Here is a 24,571-nt window from a genome sequence, read left to right as displayed (position 1 = left end):
GGTGAGAAAAGGGGTAGTGGAAATGGGAGGGGTGGTGGAGATGTAGGGGGGGAGGGGGGAAGATGGGGGGGGATGGGGGAAGTGGTAGTGGTGGAAGGGGGGGGGGAAAGAGAGAAGAAAAAAAACTTGATGGACAAAAAACTTTGACGGAAATCCAAAGGGAAGAAGAGGTGGTCACCTGAACGCTATCCAAGTCTTTCTCAATGTAAAGGGATTGTTGAGGACCAATGCACGGTGCATGGATGGCTAGGTTATTGCTGCGAGATGGGCTCTAAGTCACTTACCATGTGAGGATGGGAGTAGGGTGGTGGTCGATGGAGAGGGAGGAGTTTCTTGGGGCTCGGAATGGGGAAGCGGATGGAGGCAAGATGTGAAAGATGAAGAATGAGGGGGTGGAGTGGGTTTTTATAGGAAATGCGTTTAGGTTTAGGGTTAAACCCTAAACTCTTCTCAAGCCATAACTTTTGATGGTTAGCTCGGTTTTCTCTTCTGCAAAAAGGTGAAATGATCGAAATTCCAAGATCTATGCATACCTAGACTGATTAATTATCAAGTGGCTTCTTTTTAAGAAATAAAGAAAATTTCTTAAGGTAGTAACCCAAGGTTGATGCTTGGGGTTGATATGTTTGGCTAGAAATGGAAAAAAATTTACTCTCCTTTCCCTTGAGTGTTATGTTCGTGAAAGTTTGAAGTAGTTTTTTTTTTTACACATGCGTGCATATGTTTACTCCTTACTTGAGACGCTAGTCTCCCCGACAGTGGCGCCAAATATTGGCTCTTTCCTACTACTTTCATAAGAAGAGTAGGGTATTCTTAGTGTGCAGGATTCCAAGGCTTTTCGTCACCTACAGATATATCAGGGTTGTCGTTTGTAGTTTACATGTAGCTTAGGACCTCGAGTCGTGTTCTGTTGAGAGACGTAGGCTTAAGTGTGGTAAGCAAACATAGTGAGTGCATGTGTAAAAGGAATGTGTGTCATCATGGTTGAGGTAATGAAGACTTTCGTCTTCATTGGGGGTTGTAAAGTTTAGGAGGAGTTTAAGTGTTAGGAGAAGGTTGGAGGGTTTAGAAGAGGTTCCAAGGTTAGAAGGAGTTCCAAGGTTTAGAAGGAGGTCCAAGGTTTAGAAGAGGTTCCAAGGTTTAGAGTAGAGTACATGGTGGAGAACTCGTCTTCCTTGTAGTTAAAGGAGATTAAGGGTTGAGGAACTAAGGGTTTAGGGGGACCATAGGAGTGGGAGAGGAAGAAGGTGTAAGAACATGGGGGAAAGAAGAGAGAGGAGGGAGAAGGAGGAGGAGGAGGAGGAGGGAGGAGGAGAAGGGAGGAGGAGGAGGAGGGAGGAGGAGGAGGAAGAGGAGGAGGGAGGAGGAGAAGGGAGGAGGAGGAGGAGGGAGGAGGAGGAGGGAGGAGGAGGAGGAAGAGGGAGAAGGAGGGAGGTGAGGGAGAGGATGGGTTGCAAGGTTGGAGGTAAGGGGAGGAGCAATTGCAAGGTTAGGACATGCTTTTGGACGTGGAGTGCAAGGAAGCATGGACACTTGAGACAATTGCTTGGAATACTAAAGTAGAACTCAACACAATGCCCCAAAGAGTGTGAGCTTCATTCCATTATGGTGTATCTATACAAGTTGGAGAGCTTCTCTCTCTGCATGTAGGAATCCCTCGTCCTCTTCCTCCTCCTCCTCCCACCTCCTCCTCCTCCCTTCTCCTCCTCCCTCCTCCTCCTCCTCCTCCTCCTCCTCCTCCTCCCTCCTCTCTCTTCTTTCCCCCATGCTCTTACACCTTCTTCCTCTCCCACTCCTATGATCCCCATAAACCCCTAGTTCCTCAACCCTTAATCTCCATGATCTACAAGGGAGACGAGTTCTCCACCATGTACTCTACTCTAAACCCTGGAACCTCTTGTAAACCTTAGACCTCCTTCTAAACCTTGGAACTCCTTCTAACCCTGGAACCTCTTCTAAACCCTGCAACCTCCTCCTAACCCTTAAACTCCTCCTAAACCCTGCAACCCCCATTGAAGGTGAAATTCTTCATCACCTTAACCATGATGACACACGTTCCTTTGACACATGCATGCACTATGTTTGCTTACCATAGTTAAGCCTACGTCTCTCAAAGGAACATGACTCGAGGTCCTAAGCTACACGTATACTATAAACAACAACCCCGATATATTTGTAGGTGACAAAAATCCTCGGAACCCTACACACTGAGAATATTCTACTCTTCATTGGGGGTTGCAGGGTTTAGGAGGAGTTTAAGGGTTAGGAGGAGGTTGCAAGGTTTAGAAGAGCTTCCAAGGCTAGAAGGAGTTCCAAGGTTTAGAAGGAGATCCAACGTTTAGAAGAGGTTTTAGGGTTTAGAGTAGAGTACATGGTTGAGAACTCGTCTCCCTTGTAGATCATGGAGATTAAGGGTTGAGGAACTAAGGGTTTAGGCGGAGCATAGGAATGGGAGAGGAAGAAGGTGTAAGAGCATGGGGGAAAGAAGAGAGAGGAGGGATCGAGGAGGAGGAGGAGGAGGAGGAGGAGGAGGAGAAGGGAGGAGGAGGAGGAGGGAGGAGGAGGAGGAAGAGGAGGAGGGAGGAGGAGAAGGGAGGAGGAGGAGGAGGGAGGAGGAGGAGGAGGGAGGAGGAGGGAGGAGAGGGAGAGGATGGGTTGCAAGGTTGAAGGAGAGGGGAGGAGGAGTTGCAAGGTTAGGACATGCTTTTGGATGTGGAGTGCAAGGAAGCATGGACACATGAGACAATTTCTTGGAATACCAAAGTAGAACTCAACACAATGCCCCAAAGAGATCGTGTGGACTTCATTTCATTATGGGGTATTTATACAAGTTGGAGAGCTTCTCTTTGCATGTAGGAATTGTAACACATTCTCTCTCTACATGTAGAACTTGCATGTAGAACTTGCATGTAGGAGTTGCATGTAGAACTCGCATGTAGAAGTTGCATGTAGGAGTTGCATGTAGAACTCGTATATAGAATTTGCATGTAGAACTTGCATGTAGGAGTTGTATGTAGGAGTTGCATGTAGAACTCGCATGTAGAACTCGCAGGTAGAAGTTGCATGTAGGAGTTGCATGTAGGAGTTGTATGTAGAACTTGCATGTAGAACATGCATGTAGAACTTGCATGTAGAACTTGCAAGTTGGATTTCTAAGAGGGATTATTTCTAGCCTTATGCAAGTACAAGTGGAGTTTTGTCGCTACTCTATGCACACATTCTGTTCCACCTAAGTGCATGTTGGCACAGAGACAACATCATTGAAGCTATGTAAAGTATCATGCCTATTAGACACACATAGATATGCTAGAAGCACTCATGCATGATGCATGTTTAAGAATTGTAAAAATACGCATGCCCAACCATGCAAATGATATCATATCAACTCAAAAATTTGCAAGGATAAGGGTATTATTGGTATTAAGACTTGTATAAAGTATCATATCTATTAAACTCACACACATATGCTAGAACCACACCGATGCATATTTTTAACTCTCATCCACATTGCATGGTAATAGTTGTGGAAATACACATTCCCGACCATGAAAAAGATACTTGATCAACATAAAAAATTTGCAAGAACAATTCTATTACTTTCATTAAGGCCTATATAAAGTATCATACCCATTGGGAGCTGGTAATGTAGCAGTACGAGTTGATGATGCAATCATTAAGGATGATTGTATATTTAAAGAAAATTATGAGTTTCAAACATTGGGTCAAACCATAGGCTTGAATGTTTCTTAGAAAAGTCTTCATCTAATGTCTTTATAATTTTATATTTTATTTTACTATGTAAAAATTGTATTATTTATTTCTCAATCAATTATTGAATAATATTTTTTATCAAGTAAAATGCATGTGTTATAAAAAGTAAAAGTTATTCCTTAGAATTTTAGAGGAATTCTTCACACTGTGTACTATGAGTACTGATGCACTTAAGACTTTTGATGAATCTTTCACACTTAGACAATATAGAAATAGTGATAGTAATATCAATGTTGTGAATGGTAGTATTGAATCTTTGGCAACAATAAGTTACTTTGCCAGCAACTAAATGGTCAACCATTGTGTAATTTTACTCCACATATGCATTTTGTGCTGCCATTTCTTGGTAAGAATGGCAGTTAAAAAATGGTTACCATTTCTTCTTAAGAAATCGTAGTCAAGAGATAGTTGCCATTTTGTGCTTCTTCTTAGAAAATAGCAGTCAAGAAGTGCTGCCATTTCTTTGAACGAAGTGGCAGTCAAGAAATGGCAATCAAGAATTTGTGCCATTTCTTATGAAGCCTATGGTAGTCAAGAATTTGTTGCCATTTCCTCATAAGAAATGGCAATCAAGAATTTGCTGCCATTTCTTCATAAGAAAGGGCAGTCAAGAATTGGTTGCCATTTGGTGCTGCCAATTATTTGCTAAAAAATGGGAAACAATAAAAAGTTGCCATTTTTTGTTGCCATTTCTTCCAAAGAAATGGCAACAAAAAGTTGGTTGCCATTTGGTGCTGCTAATTATTTGCTAAGAAATGGCAAACAATAAAAAGTTGCCATTTTTTGTTGCCATTTCTTCCAAAGAAATGGTAGTTCAAGAACTAGTTGCCATTTCTAACTGTCATTTTTGCAAAAAATATGGCAATTTGAGAAGCTATTGCCATTTCGTACATAAGAAATGGAAATTTTGGAAATTGTATGCCATTTCCTATTGCTATTTCTACCTAGTTTTATAGAGGATTATGCAACGGACCTGGGAGATCACAATGTACCACTTGGCTAAATCTCCATCATTGCTCTCTCCCTTAAAATCATCCAAAACTCTACCATTTGCATAAACATATACCAATTTCTCTGCTCTTTCCGTTTTCAAGTGATTTCTTGTGACTGAATGAACAAACTTGTAATTACTCAAATTTCGTTCACTCAATGAATCGCTACAAGGCTGGGATAGCACTTTCAATGCCAACATTTGCAAATGAGGTGTGGAAGCTCCACACTCTTCCCACCATCTCCATGCAGGCATCTCCTTTGCAAGGTCTCGTATTCTTGCATATGCAAACAAACCTTCCCTATTTCAAAAAGTGGATAATTCCTTGACAGCGGTAGCATATTCAGATCCATCCTCAAAAAAACATCCCAAGAGATTATGCCAAGGCTGCATTATGTGTTGCAATGATTCTGGACGATACTCCCACCATTGGGGATCTATAATATGGCTAGCATAGTGGAGTTCATTGTGAGCATGATTCCATCGCTTTCGAAACATCTTTTGCAAAGTGGCACCACAAACGGCGCTATAGCCAACATTGGCACCTGTGGATCTTCTATTTTCCTTTAAGAGGTCTCGCTCGATAGTCCACCATGCCATGTAAGCATTGCCCAAACTTGGACCTTTCACGTCTAATTTCCGAATGGCAAACCATACCGGCCTCATTGCATTATCCGCATTAGCTATTCCCTTCCAAAAGCTTGCAGTGTGAGCCATTTTCTTCATCTCTGTGAATTTAGTGCGAGCGTTTTGTGTGGTTGACTCAGCTATCCACTCATTAGCTTCTACACTGAATAATGTCTCCATTACAGCTTCTATAGCTTGAACAAATGGTCCAACGTTATATAGTTTATTCTCAAACGTGTTTCGCCAGGTTTCAAAAACTCTAGTGGATGTTTTGCAGGTTGGAGGTTTCTGAATATGCCCAAAAATCTGTCGTGGTTGAGGAAGTATAACACCAATATCTTTCCTTCATCTATAGTGGCTTTGAACCACACAGTCTCTGATAATTTATACCAATCCTCAAGCACAAGGTCAAGGCAATGGCAAGAGCATGGCGATGCCCAAATGGTAGGATATTTCTGATATCTAGACAAGTAACAACTTCTATACTTCATGCATAAAATCAAAATCATCTATTTTTTCAAAGCTAAGTACAATGTCACATGCAACTAACTTACTCTTCACCTAAAAGTATGTGTAATGCAATTGCTAATTTTCCAATTAGTATCTAAGTGCGAGTGGATTTCAACCGGCAAAAGCGAACCCACCACTGGCACTAGATACTTTTTCATACTTCAAGGACTAACAAAACATACAAATTTCTTTGTAGCTTTGTTTATACTCTTTCTTATGCTTCTTGTCTTTCCCAATCTCTATAAAAAACAAACATCATTCTACATTTCATTACAAACTAGTTAATTTAAATTTAGCTTATGAAATATTCATCACGGAAGTACTAGTTCCACATGCAATTTAAAAATTGTAATTGTGAAATACTTTTCACAATATCACTTCAAAAAGACAAAATCCAAATAGAAAATGAAATTCCTAAGACGTATATTTAAAGCCTCTTCGACCACAAATCATAACAAAAGCGAAAATTAAAATACTCTAAAATAATCATATTGATACCTTGTCATAACAAAGTTTACATGTATTTTATTACTTTCACTATTGTATACAATGTGTGTAGCCTATACCACTTAGCTTGAAAGTGATATGTATAAACTTAATCACTTAGCTTCAAAGTGATATGTACAATAATATGTATACATTATATCACTTACCTTGGAAGTGCTAACCATACAAGTGCATATGTGTACTTATAAACTCCGAAAAACCTAATGCCCTTGTGGTCTCATAGTACCAAGGCTTCATCGTACTCTTGTTTCTAGTTTTCTTACACTTGGCAATCTTCCTCTTATGTGTCTTCTTCCTAGAATTGATGGATCTCAAGTTTGAAGATCCATCGGAGGATGCAATCTCTAGAGACATCATTAGAAACAACAACTAAGAAAGTATAATTTTCTTTCAACGCTTTGTGTTCCGCTCCTAAATTCTTAAGATGATGTGTAGACAGTCCAGTAATTTCTTGGCAGTCATAAAGCTTGAAAAAAAGTAACTACATGATAGTACAAAATATCAAAGTCACACATTAATTACATTGCACAATATATAAAGAAGCCATTACATGTGCACTTCATTTATTGTACAAAAAGCAAGACCATGAAAGCATGATTTATCGTGTAGAACGAGTACGGAGGAGCAACGTGCAATTAATTCAACATTGAGATGAGTAAAACTAGGTATACATGCATTCGTAACAAGCAAACCAACAACTGATGAATCTTGATAGTAAATTATGTCTGCTATCTTTGCTACGTGTTGCAACTGCCTGGGGTAAACAAAGTGGGAACAAACATGTACACCAATGGTTGCTTCTTGCCAATACCATCGGGAAAAAAAAGCAAAAGCTAATTGAAACAAAAAGGCTTCGTACTATTCTAAAAGCCACTCAAGCTATATCCATAACATAATTACAAGTAAATGGCCATAAGATCATGGGCCAAAATTGATAGCTTACAATATTTAAACGTACATGAAACTTGTAAAGTGCTATAACATACAAGACACACCTGGTAATATTATTGTGTCATGTGGGTGTAAATGTTTCGTAAAACACCAAATGGCTTGCTACTAAGCATAACCTTTTGTAACAAAGTTCGATTTCCATCAACTACTAGCCTTGCTCTAGCCTTTCTATACACAACTTGTGTGCATCAAGTGACTTTTGATTGCTTAATCTCTTGTGGCTTCATCAGAGTACATAATTTCAAACTAAAAAAGAGATGGCTATAAATTACTTGCTGCTGGTGGCTGAGTGCCAGTCTCTATGGACTCATGAAAATCTAATTCAAACTTGAACAAGAGGCACATTGTATCAAAGTTATGGACCAATAATTGGCTGTTTTGGACAGTGTAATTAAAATGCATTATCTCCCCTGCCGTCGAGTTATGTTATAATAACTAAGACCAACCTGCATGTGCATATGCAAGGTTCTCATATGAGAAGAAAAAATGAGCTAGAAATGAGTCAAATTTGTCCACAATTAGCTGCAGTACAGCAATCCAAGATAAAAGAGCTCAAAACTCAAATCCAACAGTATTAAAAAACCTCCCATAGATAAGCAGAAGTCTGAAAATTCTGTAAGGGTGTATGGTAGGTCTCATTTGAAAAACCAGAGAGGCTATTCCTAACCTGTTGGCTCATACCTTCTGACTGCCACCATAGCTATAATAGTAGGCATCCAGATATTGGTGGTACTTGGGTTGTATATTATGAGCATGTGGTGTCATTTGTAGGAATGAGAACTTCAGCAAAACTAATCTCTGTGAACCTTTCCCTAATTTGTTATTGAATCAGGATTCGTAGAGGCCAGGGATAGCTCAACAACACTATTTGAAGGGCCAAAAATAGTGGAGTTCATATCCTCTAAAGGGACGCTAACGCATATGGGCCATGACAGGGGAAGCTAACACAGAGAATGCATAAGAGAAGGAGAAGAACCTTCCAATGAAAGAGCAAGAGAAGAGGTAACCAATGGGTTGTCAGTGATTTTTAGAAGGGGGTATTGTGAGAGCGCGACGGGCTTACGCAAAGAGAAAGCGAGAGTTCATGCCCACCAATAAGCAATAGAAAGCCAGCTGAAAAGGAATGGCTTGCTACTATATTTGAGGGCATCTGCATCATCAGAAGACAAAGCCAATCAACACATACTATTTTTCGCGTAAGGGACACCACATCCTTATCCAAACATCTTCAAACTCTCTCGTTTCACAGATCAGCAACCCGTGAAGAACTCTCTCGTTTCGTAGATCAGCACCCTGCAAACACAAGTTGCTATTAACCTTGACAAAACACACCACACAACACACAATGCACCACACAACACTGTTGGATAAACGTCATTTAGGGGACACACTTATGGACATGGTCATGTGATGTGTGTGTGCGTGTGCTAGTGCTTGTGTAGGACATGGTGTGAGTGCTAGTAAGCACCATGGTAGGTGTGTCAGGTGACTCATCAGTTAGGTGTCACCTATGTTGGTGTGATTGAGATAAGTTAGGGACTTGGTGGTCATTTTGATGGAGGAGTTGGGGGTGTTACTAATGGAGACAATCAGGGAGATAATCATGGATCTGGAGCCACCTACTCAGGGGCATTCCACTATATGTAACTCTACTCATGAATGAAATCATACTTGCTATTGCTCTCAATTGCTCACTTGCTCACTTGCTCTTGCCTCATTGCTTCCTCTATGGAGTCACACGTGGTATCAGAGCTTGGTTGACTGAGGCTTGACTTTGCTACCATGTGGTTATCCCGACCAAGCTCCATTCTTGCTTCCATGGTGTCTTCCCCTTTGCCCATGATTTTGCAAGAGCAAATACTCAGCATCTGACCGATGGTTTGAGGAATCCTTCAAGCTAGAGATTGCTCATGACTGGGGACCTTTTTGACCAGAGGGATCTTCCCAAATCGCCATCGATTTTGTGTGCTTCTTCCTCTTCTTCATGGCGCGATTTTTGCAATGCTGGCTGTATACCTAAACCATTCTCAAATTCCTCTTATAGGAGGCTGGGTGACCCCAAGGGCTACCTCTTGATGAAATTTCATCTCTGTTGGTGAAGTATTCGGGCCACACTCGTCGATCTTACACTCAAAATTCAGTATGTAATGCTAGGCGATGTGATGCATGATTGTGCGGTTCTTCTCTGGTCTCTTCTCTGGTATTCAGGCCTTCATTCTATGTGAAAACCCCCATGAATGTTGCTCCTAAAGTGATGAATTTTGGCCTCCAAGATCACTGTATGAAGCTTGACCATTTTTGGCATGTTTGAGTGAGTTTGATAGAGTTGACCAAGTCAAACTAAGAAATTTCTGGAGGGCTCTTGTTCCCAGCATGCTATTTGACTTTGGCAAGCATTGGTTTGACTCTCTTGACTTTGATTGTATTGAATGATTGAGACATTTGTAACTATTGGTCAAGAGAAAGATTTATCTTTGTAAGGGACTAGGCACTGCCACATCAGTGGTGGTAAGACCTTCCCAAGATGGCCTCCACTAAAGAGTCATCTAATGGCAATTACGTAAGAGTTAAAAAGAGAAACTTTTAGACTACTTGGCTAAAAGGGCCAAAGTACTATGGTCGGAAGAAACCAAGGGGCTACTACTATACCAAAGCCTTGGGTATGTCCGAATTCCTCTCCAATAACTTACATCTTTATGGAGAAGGAGATTTCTTCTACCTCAAAGAAGAGCAAGAAGATGTCATGGACAAGGCCTTACAGGAAAAGGATCCAAGCAACAAGAAGTATGAAGTCTATTTTGATGATATGATTGTCATCAATAAGGGAGATTTCATCCAGGGGGGCATTGACCCTATCACCTAGTTTTATGTTGTGTGATTGAGTTAATAAGGTGCTTTGCCATGGATAGTCCATCCTAAAATGATATGTTATTTCCATTTTAGTTAGTCATGTTTGCCTGCTTTGAGTCATATGTCCTATGGTGATACCCAAAGACACATATTCCAGGTGGACTCTCTTATTTTAAACCAAGGTAACTTGATTTGGAGTGAGATCATGATGGAGCTAGGGTGTCCACATGAGCCTACTGCCGATGCAACTGGAGTGAGAACAAGGTCGGGAGCATGAAAACCATGTAGTATCCCATTGTCTATTGCCAAGGTAGAAGGTCATCAATTTAAGGGGAGGTATGTTTGATAAATTGATGTTTAGGGGACACACTTATGGACATGGTCATGTGGTGTGTGTGTGCCAGTGTGCTAGTGCTTGTGTAGGACATGGTGTGAGTGCTAGTAAGAACCATGGTAGGTGTGTCAAGTGACTCATCAGTTAGGTGTCACCTATGTTGGTGTGATTGAGATAAGTTAGGGACTTGGTGGTCAGTTTGATGGAGGACTTGGGGGTGTTACTGATGGAGACAATCAAGGAGATAATCATGGATCTGGAGCCACCTACTCAGGGGCATTCTACTATATGTAACTCTACTCATGAATGAAATCATACTTGCTATTGCTCTCAATTGCTCACTTGCTCACTTGCTCTTGCCTCATTGCTTCCTCTATGGATTCACAAACACACCACACAATGCACCTTCACACAACACACCGTCACACAAGGCACTCACAAACACACAATAACAACTAGATCCGGGCAGATAGCTGTATTAAACTAGAATATATATAAATGAATTTAGTGCTTCCTAAAAATTGTTAAATAATATTTTCCATTTTGTCTTAATTTTTAAAGTGAGTTTAGAACATAGATTTATGTAAATTTGCAATTTGAGAAGAATTAATTATGATATTAAGAAGAGCACTATAATTGTAGAAATATTTGAAATACACTACAATATTTTATAAGGTTAACAATATATGGAAATTTATGTAGTATACTTAAAAGTGGTTATTATTGAAATTGATATAAATGGAGTTATATATCATTAAAAACATGACGAAGTTTTTGATAGATCCTGCATATTAGTTTGTATATTAAAATATTATTTTGTCTTATATTGATGAATATTTAATAAAAGATTTTTCTATTGATTATTTATTTTTTTAAGTTCATGTAAGCATTGGAATGAAGTCAGATGGATTGATTTTATTTAAGATTCTTACGTTGTTTCGAGTGGTGACTCATGAAAGCATGACATATGTTAGGCCTGGTGCAAATGATTTTTGTATTACTACAAGAGCCTTTCCTTTGAGTGTGCATCCTTGTGACTTGTGTCCTATAATTGCATATGCTATTGTGATTGGAAAAGTTGTTTTGTGATACCATATGGAGTTTAATACCTTTCGTTTATGTTTTGATCGTCTTAGTGTGATTTTTTCATTTGTTGATAAGATCTTGGCATGAATTTTTAAAATGGTGTTTGTGTTATTATCTATTTCTAGTGATATGACACTTTGAATAGCCCCATTTGTAGCTCTAATTGTGAGATCTATATTTTTTGTGATCATCACTTTTGCTCCTATTGCTATTTGTTATATGGAGTGGAAATCTGGATCCATTATCCATTCTTATAATTCTAAGATTTGATCTGCATTGGATGTCACAGTGATGTTTTTAATTTGATGCTCATTAAATTTCTTATGTAGTATGAGCTCATTATAGTATCATGTGTCATTCTGATGGGTGTACAGTATAGTTGTTTCCTTGTCAATGAAATCGTTTGCTTCACTATCACTTATAATTAAATTACCTAGGTAATATGGAATCTCTTCTACTATTGGTTGTCTTATTTTGATTATGTTTAAGAATTCTATCTATGTTGGATCTTCTAGTTGTCCAGAAACCTGAGTTTCCAATATAGCATTTTCTACAAAATTCATTTTCTTGCACCTTGCTTTTACATACTGGAGGCAATTGGGACATATCTTTGAATAAGAGCATCTTTTTATTTTCAAAAGGCTGCAAGATTGTTTGCTTGCAAGTTTCGCACAACTGTCTGATTACCGTGTTTAATGTTTGGCATGTCATCATTGAGATCTCATCAATTATTATGTTTTTTGCATTTTGCAATTCTATGTATCGTTCGTCTGACACTAGTAAAGAGGCACGAAACATATCGTGTCTCTTTGGTAGAGCAAACTGATGATGGACAATAGTTGCTAATCGACTTAGTCTCATTGCAACTGCTCCTGTTGTTGCTGCTAGAATAATGGAATTTCCTTGTTTTACATAATTATAAGTAATGTACTTGATCATAAATGTTTTTCCTAAACTAGGAGTACCACAAATGGCATGAAGTCTTGTGGGTGATCCATTAATCTTTTCATAAATTTCTTGTTGTTGAGAAGAAAGAGTTGCATTTTCGAAGTCCTTGAACTCGTTCATCATTTGGAGATCATTTGAAGTAATTTTGTACGTGCTGTGTTATGTATACTGGTATCTTCACGAAGGTCGGTTGAAGCCATGAAGGAGTTTTGAATAACACGTAATGGGCCTTTTTGGAGTATCATGTTTGTTAGTTGGTGGCGATTTTGATCAATTAGCAAGTGCACTTTGCAATATTGATCGATCAGAGATTCAATGTCTTCTTCTGTTTTTATGAGGTCTCGGATATGGCATTCTAAGAAGGAAGATTTTGAATGATTGTTTTTAGAAATGAGCTCATTCTCATTTCTAAAATTTACGTTCTTTAGTAGAAGGTTGTAAAAAAATCCTTCAAAATGATGAGCAGGGTGGTAATCTGTGAAACATACAATCCGTGTTGATGGATATATGTATAATTTCCAGAAGAATCTATGATAGTTATGTTATCTTTGTTTTTTTCTTTGACTTTTGGACATTTTATTGTTTCCAGAATTCATAGAAGGTCAAGTTCTCCATGACACTTGGACGACTGCAATATATATCTATAGGATGCATTACAGAAACTCAATGTTCACGAAGTTATTTTTGGCGCATAGATGGGGGAGAGGAGTCAATGAAATGTACAGCTTCGCTTCTTTGAATGGTATATATTTGTAAGCATGACAATGCTGCCTCTGTTGGAGATGTTGGCTTTGAAAGAATGTATGCAGATATCATTTTTAACTTGATCTAGTCCTAGAAGTTTCGCATCACCAGGATTCAAGTTCATGTATCCCATGGGTTCGGTTTTCATAGCATATTTTAGAAGGTAATATGATCATAGGCCTGTGTTGGCTATTTTTTGAATATTCATATGTGCTTGCCACAAGAGTAATATTCCTGCATGGTATGGAATGACATTACGATGTTCTAGGGATGGACGGAAGTAGATCCATCTTTGTGTGAGAGGATCTAAAGTAGGTTTCGTTTCTAAATGTATACGATATGGAAATCCATATTTGCATTTGTGGTTTGTGCTTGAGTCAAATAGATTGCATGTTGGCCTACATGTGTGGATTTGTTTTCTCTTTACCATATAGTTAAGATTTCTTTGAATTGAATTCTTTGGCTAGTTATTAAAATCATTCATGTAAGGGATATATGCATCTATTTGGTTTGATACGATCTCTATGTCTTATTCATCTACCCATAGCATTATCTGTGCATGCATAGATCCTCAATTTTGTACCTCATATCTTATGATGTGATGGTTGACTCTACATAGTAGTCCTTTATTACACAGAATATATCTTGTTAAGAATTGTTGCAGTCTAACATGGAAGAGCACTGCACATTCAACTGGACAATCTCTCCATGTGAAGTTTTTATTGAATTATTTAGCAATGGTTTCTATTTGATCAATTTCACACCATCTCGTGGTTGATACCTCATCTGCAGTAAGTGTAAGGAATATATTAGGAAGGCCCCATGTGTCAACCATTGCCATTAAATCTTTTAAGTTTCTATGGTGCCATGAAGGAGATCCAGGAATAGAACTTAGTATCTGAAACTTAAGAATACGTCTAATTATTTCTTGTTCAGATATTCTTGGATCTTGTCATCTTTGTTGGTTAATATCTCTTTGTAATACTATAGTTTGAGTAGAATTTGCTATTAGAATAGATTGACGTATTTGGGACATCAATAACAAGTATGGTTTGTAAAGAGTGAACACGGAGAACAATGTTGATATTCTCATTTTTAAATATACGTTGAAGAAAATCTTGCCATCATGAGCACCATATCCGAAAGGATAGAGGAATGGGAATAATGCATACTCAAGTGTTAATTCATCAAATTGTGACATACCTTCCATAGATGTTATGAGCTAACGCTCAATAATTCTTGTTGAATCACGAAGTACAATTGTTTCGACTTCATATGATGTATTTTTTTTTAATTGATGAGTTGTATGTAGCATGTTGATTTGTTCTAGTAATGACAAGTAGTTGTCCTCATGTGCAATTTTCATAAGATTGAATGGTGAGTTAGCAGAGTGTCTTTCAAGAATATCAGAAATAACTTCTGAAGGAAGAACACTTACTCCTAGTTTTGGATGCAGTTGTTCATACATTGTCAAGTATTTTTTCAATATGGGATTTGTTCTAGAGTTAAACGCTAGAACGTGTTTCGTTGTTGATAGTAAGTTTGTTGAGTTACTACAAAATCTTTGTTGGCGATTCCAACATATTAGTGGATTATCCAACATCGATCTTCTTTGTAGTATACCTATTGCTAAAGATGTAATACTACCTTTAGAAACGTTAAGGGATATATCGATTATAGAAAGAATTTGCATTTGAAATATGTTCGCACCTAATACATTTTGTAAATATTCTGGATCATAGGGAACCGCGTACAACTTTCTGAATGGACTATCTATGCATGCTTTACAAACCATTTTTTATCCATGTCCTAGGCCATTTTCTACATGTAAACTTATGAACATATTGGATAAGTCATATGGTGTTATACTTGATTATAGTAGTGATATTACTGATTTTACCTTTGTAAAAGAACCTATGTTAAATTCTATTCTACCACAAAATACACAATATTGCATCTTCGAAATATATTGAGAAGTAATTTGGTTCCATTCTTTTAGAAATTTATCATTGAATAGCCATGAAGAGAAACTAGGTTGTAATCGTCTTTTCTTGTTTTCTATGCTAATGTGGGAAGCACATTCTCTTCTTTCAATAAGTGACCTTTTCATATTTTTAAAGTAAATTATATGTTAAAGTAGAACCACCTACTTTATTTTCCCGTTGTAGATCAGACCATTAAAAATGACTTGAAATTCACCAATTCGAATAATCTGCAAACAAAATATCAAGGTTGTTAACACTTTATATTTTTACCAATTTGATACCAATTTGAATATAGCATATAGGAATTTGAATGTAGCATATAGCATTTCAAATATAGAACATGGTAAATAGCTCTTTCTTTTTGCACATAGGAGTTTGTGTTTAAGATATTTTTTTTTGCATCTTTTTGGTAGCTATTTGAATTTGGGATATAGCATTTTCATTTATCACTTTTTATATATATGGTAGCAATTTGAATTTAAGATATAGCACTCTGAATTTTGTACATAGCATTTTGCATTAGGAATTAGCACTTATCATTGAGTAACTAGCTTTTTTGCATTTAGCATATAGCGCTTTGTGTCCAACACATAAACAAATAAATTAACCACACATTCGTGTGGGGGGAGAGTCGGCACATTTCCTCTCCAAAAATTATAAGACCAAGGAACGTGCCCTTCCTTGGGTTCATATCATTTTGCATTTTGCACATAGTATTTTGCATATAGCATGTTGCAATTTGAGTTTGGGATATAGAACATAGCATTTTGCATTTTGCACATGGTACTTTGTTTTTAGGAATGTATGATTTTGTATTTTGTACATAGTATTTTGTATATAGCACATAGAATTGACTAGCTAGTATTTTTGCATTTAGCACATAGCACTTTGTATCCAACAAACAAACAAATAGACTTAACCACACATTTGTGTGGGGGGAGAGTTGGCACGTTTCCTCTCCAAAAATTATAAGACCAAGGAACGTGCCCTTCCTTGGGTTCATATCATTTTGCATTTTGCACTTAGTATTTTGCATATAGCATGAACAATTTGAGTTTGGGATATAGAACATAGCACTTTGCATTTTGCACATGGTAGTTTGCATTTAGGAATGTATGATTTTGTATTTTGCACACAGTATTTTGCATATAGCATGTAGCAATTTGAGTTTGGGATATAGAATTTTGCATTTAGTATATAGTAATTTTCATTTAGGTATAAGTGTTAAAATGGCTAATTTGCCATATCAACATCTTGGGTGGTTCTTGTTCTAGTTATATGTGCAACAAGCTATATCGTGTGTTGACTTTGTATGGTTTCAAGCTTGTAGAAGAGAAGCTAGGAATGAGGAGGGGCTTTCCCACAACTAGGTTAGATGGGCACCATAAGAGTGGGCTTGTGAGAAATGAAGGCTTCTGTCTTCTTGAAAGCCTGTATGATGACATCCATTGGGTGAGGGATACGAAATCAGATTTTGGCAAGTATGGAGGAATTGTGAGTGGTCCAAGGTTGCAAATAAGGTTCTTAAGAATCTACAAACCCTTGTCATAAACATATATTGGATGGGCACCATCAGATTGGCTTTGCAAGGAATTATGATTGCTATCCTAAAAGCTTGAATGAGAAAATCCTTGTTTAGTTCTTAGAGTGAGCGTGTGCATCAGTAGCATGGATATCTGGATAATAGATTTTTGAGTAACCTTCTTGTTGAAATGTATGGAAAATGTGAAAGCTTCGAGTATGCACAAGTTGTTTTCAACAAAATACTCTTGGAGTATTATGATCGCTACGTAAGCCCAGAATGAATTTGGCAAAGAAGCTTTACAATTGTTTAAAGAAATTCAAATACAAGTCTAGAAAAACAAGATAGCTTTTACTTGTGTATTAGATGCATGTGCTAGTGTGGCAGCCTTAGAGAAAGGTCTAGAGATATATGCTCTTATTATTGGCAACAGATGGTAGTCAGATGTGGTGATGGTGATAGCTCTTGTTAATATTAAGTGCAACAGCATGGATGATTCATGGGCTGTGTTTGCATAGATGCCACTTTGGAATGCCATGATTACAGTGTGTCTACATGATTCAATGGTTTTTTTTGCAAAGATTGCACTATAGGATGCGATCTCATGGAATGCCGCCAGTCTCTAGGAAGGGCACAACGAGGAGGATTTACAACTATTTGGTCAAATGTAGGGTGAAAGCATTAACCATAACAAGGCCACTTTCATTTGCATTTTGGATGTGTGCAACAAACAAAAAGCCTTGGAAGATTGGGGCACTTACATGCTAGTTTTGTTGGCAGTAAATTGGAATCTGATGTTGTTGTGGGGACAGCCCTTGTCAATATGTATGGCAAATGTGGGAGTCTAGATGATTTAAGGGTTGTGTTTGCAGTGATGCTTGTGTGGAATGTGGTCTCATGGAATACCATAATTTCAACATCTGCTCAGAACGGGTTCAGCAAGGAAGCCCTACAAACACAGTATTAGATAAAGTGGGACAAAAGTTGCATTTTGGGAATTTCTAAATTGGGTGGATTTCATTAAAATTGGGAAAGGCTTCATTAAATTTGGGAAAATTTCCATTGATTGTGGGAATTTTACCAATATTGAATAAGCTAATATTTGGAATTCCAATGATTATGAAAAACTTCATTGGTTGTGAAACAGTTCATTGCGTATAAATACCGGAACAAAGCATTTGTGGCAGAGTTTGAAAATCATGTATTTGGTGGCGTTAATAAACACCGTCTAGGGACAACATGTATATTTTACTTGAGGTGTTAATAAACACCAGTTGGTGGTGTTAACAAACACCATGCATAGTGAGTTCCACTAGAAACAAAGCAGTTGTTGGTGAAGGTCAGCTTCTGAAAATTGTCATATTAATAATATGCAAATACCCATTGACAAGATAACAACAATTGAGAAACATCACATGAGAACACACCTTACAATGGAAGTTTGGGAGATTAAGAGGGAGAAAATCGACACCATTTTCTATGCTCTGATACCAAGCAAGTCTCCTGTGCTTTGATACATACGCTCTGTGGAATCTTGATCTTCTTAGGTCTATTTATGGATTTTGATGTCCATGACCAGACAATTGCATCAATACACTCCCATACCTGTGGATCCAACCTATTCTCTACCCAATACTTGTTCCAGCAATCAACATAGGCATCTGCATCACTGAGCCCCTTTCTCTTAACTGATGGTGCCCAATACTGAATTAATAATTTCTTGAAATTAGGAGAAGCAGCATCCATCTCGGCACTTGATATGGCAACCCCAAGCCATATGGAGTATATAGGATCTGATGGCCTCACCAAGACGAAGTCACCTTGCTTAACATCCACCATTGGTCTAAACTCTTCCCTCGGCTTACCTTTTAGAGGCCCACAATAGTGATCATTCCATTCCTCATAGCCTTGGAAATCATTAATGCAAGCATCTATATCATCCTCCTCATCAGGAGATTGTGTTCTTGGCCAAAACTCTCTATACACTCCTATCTCTGAGATGTTTTCCTGTTCGAGCTCACCGATCATGGTTTTCCAATAGTCTATCACTGGCCTAATGTAGGACTCATAGGATGCATTCTTTCCACTTGGACATTTCTCCCAAAACTTAATGTAATCCTTTATCCCTGATATTACTTGCAAGTGATCTCTCACAAATGCAGCCATTGGCAGTATATCCGGACAACCTGTTGGCAACAATGATCGACCCTCACTATCTTTCTTCCATAGCTCGATTCCCCCTTCAATGGGCATCCAATTCGGTGATTTTGGATGCACCTTGTACTGCATCATTGGTATGTCACCTTGCATGTAAAATCGAAATTGTAATGGCTTTGCATGTCCAACTAGCATTTCTTGCCCATCACATAGGTAGCCATCTACATAATCCTTGAAGTTAGGAACCCGTGTAAGAACAAATGGTGCCGGTGAAGATGATGTACATTTTTTGAATGTATCCATCAGATGCGGGAAAGTGAATGTTTGTCCCACCCGCAAGCTCTCAGAAAACCTGCTGAACATTGCATCAATGTCCTCATGTGTGTGCCCTACCATCAAGAAGCCCAATTGAACTGTCTTGAAAATGCCCCTTGCTACAAGAAGAGAAAGGTATGCAAACAAGTATCTATTTTTGTTCTCAGACCCACAATTATCTAGTTGGAGTAGCAAGTTCTCTGGCAACTTTTGGAATGGTGGCTCAATAGCAACACTCCCCTCTAAAGAGGGTGGGTCTTCTCTTGTATTTGATGGAAAAAAATTCACACATGTGTCTGTAGCCCTTGCAATGGAAGTTGTCATGGCCTCCATGACAGACTTCGGGTCACTTTCCGATACAGTTTCTAGATTTGCATTTGTGATCGTGACATCTACATTTTCAGACAAGCTAGCTCCACTTGTGGAAACATGTGCACCTTTAGAACTGTAATGGGAGTCCAAAGCGTTTCTTGAACATAGAGCATTCAAAAGGCGAGCATTGCTTCTAGGAATCCCATTGGTAGCAAGGTCTCCAAGGTCATGCATATCCATCCTCTCAAGGTTGCGCAAAGAAATTGAGAGCGATCCAATCGTCTGGTTGGGATCAGATGGCCACAAACCATTGAGGGTGAAGTGTCCATAATGACCGTTTCCACGCCCATGGGTAATCATTCCAATGAGTGAAACCTGTAATTGCCATGCAGAATCGGTGTCCTTGGACCTCACCCGAAGTCTTGGAATTGTTGTCTTTTTTTGGTCCATCTTATCATGGATTATGCATACATACTTTTTTGGATCCATCTCCGAGTACCTACGCCATGCATAGTATAAGTTCCTACAACTTTGTTGCTGTATCATATGCATCTTTCTCTCTTCCATCAGCGAATTGCGCTCATCTTGACCTTTTGTGGCTGCCAATTGAGCCTTGATCCGGCTGCACAAGCTACATTTAGAGAATTCACTCGTCTTAGCAAGGGCTACATTTTTTAAGTCTGATTTCCAAATCCTGGCAAATGTGGATGTGGATAGGCTCTGATAACCACGTTGATTAAGTGAAGTGTTGACCTCACGTAGGACGTCTATCTTCTTATACACTTTAGGTATCACTTGCTGTGTCTCTCTAGAACCATCCTGCATGGTTCTACTCTTGTGAGGCATATGCTCTATGCTATTATCCACAAAGTGTTGAATGAGAGCCCTTCCCATACCTATGTGCTCCCTGCTCCTCCTCATAATCCCTGAATGGCCATGCACATATCGCTGCACACCACTCTCAAATTGCTCCCTGTATCGATAAAATGATGTCCTTGGAATTCCATGGATCTCATACCATGCTCTACAACAGACATCCCGACCGTTCCTGAAGTTGTAGCATATCCTCCCTGTGTAGTCATGATGCCAAGCCGTTGACAACACATCATATATAAAGTTTGTACGAGACTCCAAGGAGCTGCCCCAAAAGTTCTTCCTTAGATTCATTAAGATATCTCGCTCTGCATGTTGGCAACACCTACTCCCACAACAATCGATGGAAGAAACCTGCTGCACCGAATCTAGTGACATTTTGTACATTGCTGTTGGAGGCTCTCTTTGTTTAGGCACCCTGTTAATGAAAGTGTACCTTCTTTTCTTTGATGTTGGATCGTCCCTTTTCAACATTTGATCATTGACCAACTCATTTATACCAGCAACGTGGTCCATGGGCACATATTGTTGTAATGGGCTTCCTTCAAGTAAGGTAATCTGCTTGATGGGCCACTTTACTAGGCTGAGAGAGCCGACATCTTGCATAGAAGACCCTGAGTCACTTCCTCTAATTTGTTCTTTCTTTTCAATACCCACACCAATGCAATTGTTACCCAATAGGTCAAAGTTTATAGAGTCTCCCGGGAAAACATATAAGATCACACCTTCCCCCACGGTCTTTGTTTTGCTCTCATCCCATAAGACAACCTTTTTCTCTTTCCAAGATTCACGAATGAAATTGTCAGTTTCCAATGAAGAAACTGGCATTGCCTCAACATAAGGTCGCTCAGGCTCACTTGGTGCAGCTTCTTCAGTTACCGCATCATCTAAAGAATCACCAACATGTTTTAGAGAGCCCTTAGGCCACTTGACAATGCTCCAAATTGCCTCACCAACAAGCACTGCATCCATAGTGGGAAATGGCAAGAGCATTTCACTATTAATAGACTTATCCACTATCACCGATACATTTTCTATCCCAATCTTCACACCACTACAGTAGGCCTCCGGATCTATTGCACACACTCCACCAATTCCAACCACTTCATTCCCCACCATCTTCATGACCTTCTCCCCGCTTCTGATAGCCATCCCCTGTCATTACGATTACGGAGAATTAATTATGAACAAATTAGAACCAAAGAATTTCATCAGACCATCAAACATGTCCTTAAAATGGAGAATGGCACTAGTGCCATTCTCCCAATGGAATATCCCAATGGAATGTCCTAACATTTTGGCTTTGTAATAGGAAAATGGAGAATGGCACTAGGAATAGGAAAATGGAGAATGGCACTAGTGCCATTCTCCCATTGGAAAATGGAGAATGGCACTAGTGCCATTCTCCTAATGGAATGTCCTAATTTTTTGGCTTTGTAATAGGAAAATGGAGACTGGCACTAGTGCCATTCTCCCATTGGAAAATGGAGAATGGCACTAGTGCCATTCTCCCAATGGAATGTCCTAATTCAAAATTTTGGCTTCACAAAGGTAGAAGGGCACCAATGCCATTCTCCCATTGGAATTAGTGGAATGTCAATCTATAGGTTTAGTGCCATTCTCCATTGTAATAGGAAAATGGAGAATGGCACTAGCAATAGGAAAATGGAGAATGGCACTAGTGCCATTCTCCCATTGGAAAATGGAGAATGGCACTAGTGCTATTCTCCCAATGGAATGTCCTAATTTTTTGGCTTTGTAATAGGAAAATGAAGAATGGCACTAGGAATAGGAAAATGGAGAATGGCACTAGTGCCATTCTCCCATTGGAAAATGGAGAATGGCACTAGTGCCATTCTCCCAATGGAATGTCCCAATGGAATGTCCTAATTTTCTGGCTTTGTAATAGGAAAATGGAGACTGGCACTAGTGCCATTCTCCCATTGGAAAATGGAGAATGGCACTAGTGCCATTCTCCCAATGGAATGTCCTAATTCAAAATTTTGGCTTCACAAAGGTAGAAGGGCACCAATGCCATTCCACCATTGGAATTATTGGAATGTCAATCTATAGGTTTAGTGCCATTCTCCATTGTAATCGGAAAATGGAGAATGGCACTAGGAATAGGAAAATGGAGAATGGCACTAGTGCCATTCTCCCAATGGAATGTCCTAATTTTTTGGCTCTGTAATAGGAAAATGGAGAATGGCACTAGTGCCATTCTCCCAATGGGGAAGGGGGGATGGGGGGGGGGGGGGGGAGGGGAAGGGGGGGAAGGGGAGATTGGGCAATGGGCAATGGGGAATGGACAACTATAATCTAGTCCTTCTTGTCTTGCTGATGGGCACCATCTATCAATGAAACTCGTCCCAATAATTGATTTGCAATTGAATTCACTCTTTGATGAAATATACACCAATTTCATTGATATATTTGATTATATTTAAATATGATAATATATATATTCTGTATGTTTTATGTTCCATAATAAAATATATATTATTTATGTATTTTTGTGTGGTTACTATATTTGTATTTTATTAATTATGTATTCTCCATTTTTAATGTTGAGTATTCCTAACTTTTAGTTATGAAGTTAATATAGGAGTAGATGAAAAATAATTGATTTGCAATTGAATTCACTCTTTCATGAAATATACAGTGGGAGTAAACAAAGTAGGTAGTGGCATTAGAAAATGAAACAATCAACTTCACTCATCAAGAGCTTGCCACTGAAACATTTTCAAGATGGGAAAAGGGTTTTTGAAGTGTTACAAAGGGTGCCATTGTCATGTTCTTAGGCTCTCAAGTCACTTAACAAACCGATGTTTGATGCCGTGTATTCATACAAGCACCTAAGTGGTTATAGACATAGTGCACAGAGTGGTGAGCAAAGACGAGATGCATCAACTACAAAGGTGACAGAATTGTAGAAGACAATAGAGATGAAGGAAACAAAGCCACGACATAAGTCGAAGTAGCTGAATGGAAGCAGAGACTCAACCCTATCCATTCCATTGGAATGCCTCTCTCTCACCCCTATCTTTATATCAGCCCATGGTGTTCTTCTCCCCCCTATAGTGTCTCTCTCTTGTAAGCCCTTGGTTTTGTTACGCTCCAAAGCCCTCCCTCTACAACATTGCCCATCTTCACCATTTCTTTGAGTAGTATAGTTCCCATTTATATTTGAGAGCTCTAGAGCTTGATTGTAGGAGCCCCCTAGGAACTCATTTTCTTGTTGTTTGAAATTTATGTTTGATAGGATTTGTGTGTGGAATTCCCTTCTATGAGAGAGAGAGAGGCAGAGGTTTGTGAATTTGCACAAAGTCTATGACTTCTACATCACTATGAGTATGTCTAGACAACATTGACTATATTTTTATGTGTTGCTCTTGAAGCTTGCATTCTAAACTCCAATGAGAACTTATTTCAAGCTAAGTAGTTATTGAAGTACATTCTTATGCTCTTGAAAAGACTGTAGTTCTTGTCAAGCCTATTACAAGAGGCTTCTAGAGCCTTGTGTGGTTTATGGAGCCCAAGTGTATACTTGAAGCTCAATGACACATCTCTAACTTCGTTACATTAAAAAAAAGTGCATAGGTAGGATATATTAAACATGTTAAATTTGTTTTTTAACGAAATGCAAAAGGTTAAACTAATGAAGGTAAAAATTTGAAAAACCCTAGTACCTTCTCTTTCATCTCGTTGCCCTATGTTGATTGCCTCGCATGCTGTGTTGCTTTCGATCTCATCGTGCGCATAGCTCAAGCTAGCTCAAGTGTATCTCATCCTGTACTTTCGTCACCACTTTCCTCCCTTTGCTTTTTCGGGTTCCTAACTTTAGCTTGCCTTTCGCCGCTCGCCGCTCGCATGCCTTCGTTTCATCTACTCGCCGCTCGCCCTCGCTTTTCATGTCATCGCTCATCTACTCAAGCTCATCTACTCAAGCTCGCCTCTCGCTTTAATTCATACTCAAGCTCACCTCTCGCTTTAATTCATCCTGCCTATCGCTTATCTACTCAAGCTCGCCTCTCTACTCTTTGCTTTTCCAAAGATTGAAGGGATTCTTCCAACGAAGCATGAAGGAT

The sequence above is a fragment of the Dipteris shenzhenensis genome, chromosome 16, assembly GCF_047967505.1.
Source record: "Dipteris shenzhenensis isolate YYH24624 ecotype China chromosome 16, Dip_SZ_1.0, whole genome shotgun sequence".
NCBI classification, from domain to species: domain Eukaryota; kingdom Viridiplantae; phylum Streptophyta; class Polypodiopsida; order Gleicheniales; family Dipteridaceae; genus Dipteris; species Dipteris shenzhenensis.
This window is presented reverse-complemented; position numbering follows the sequence as displayed.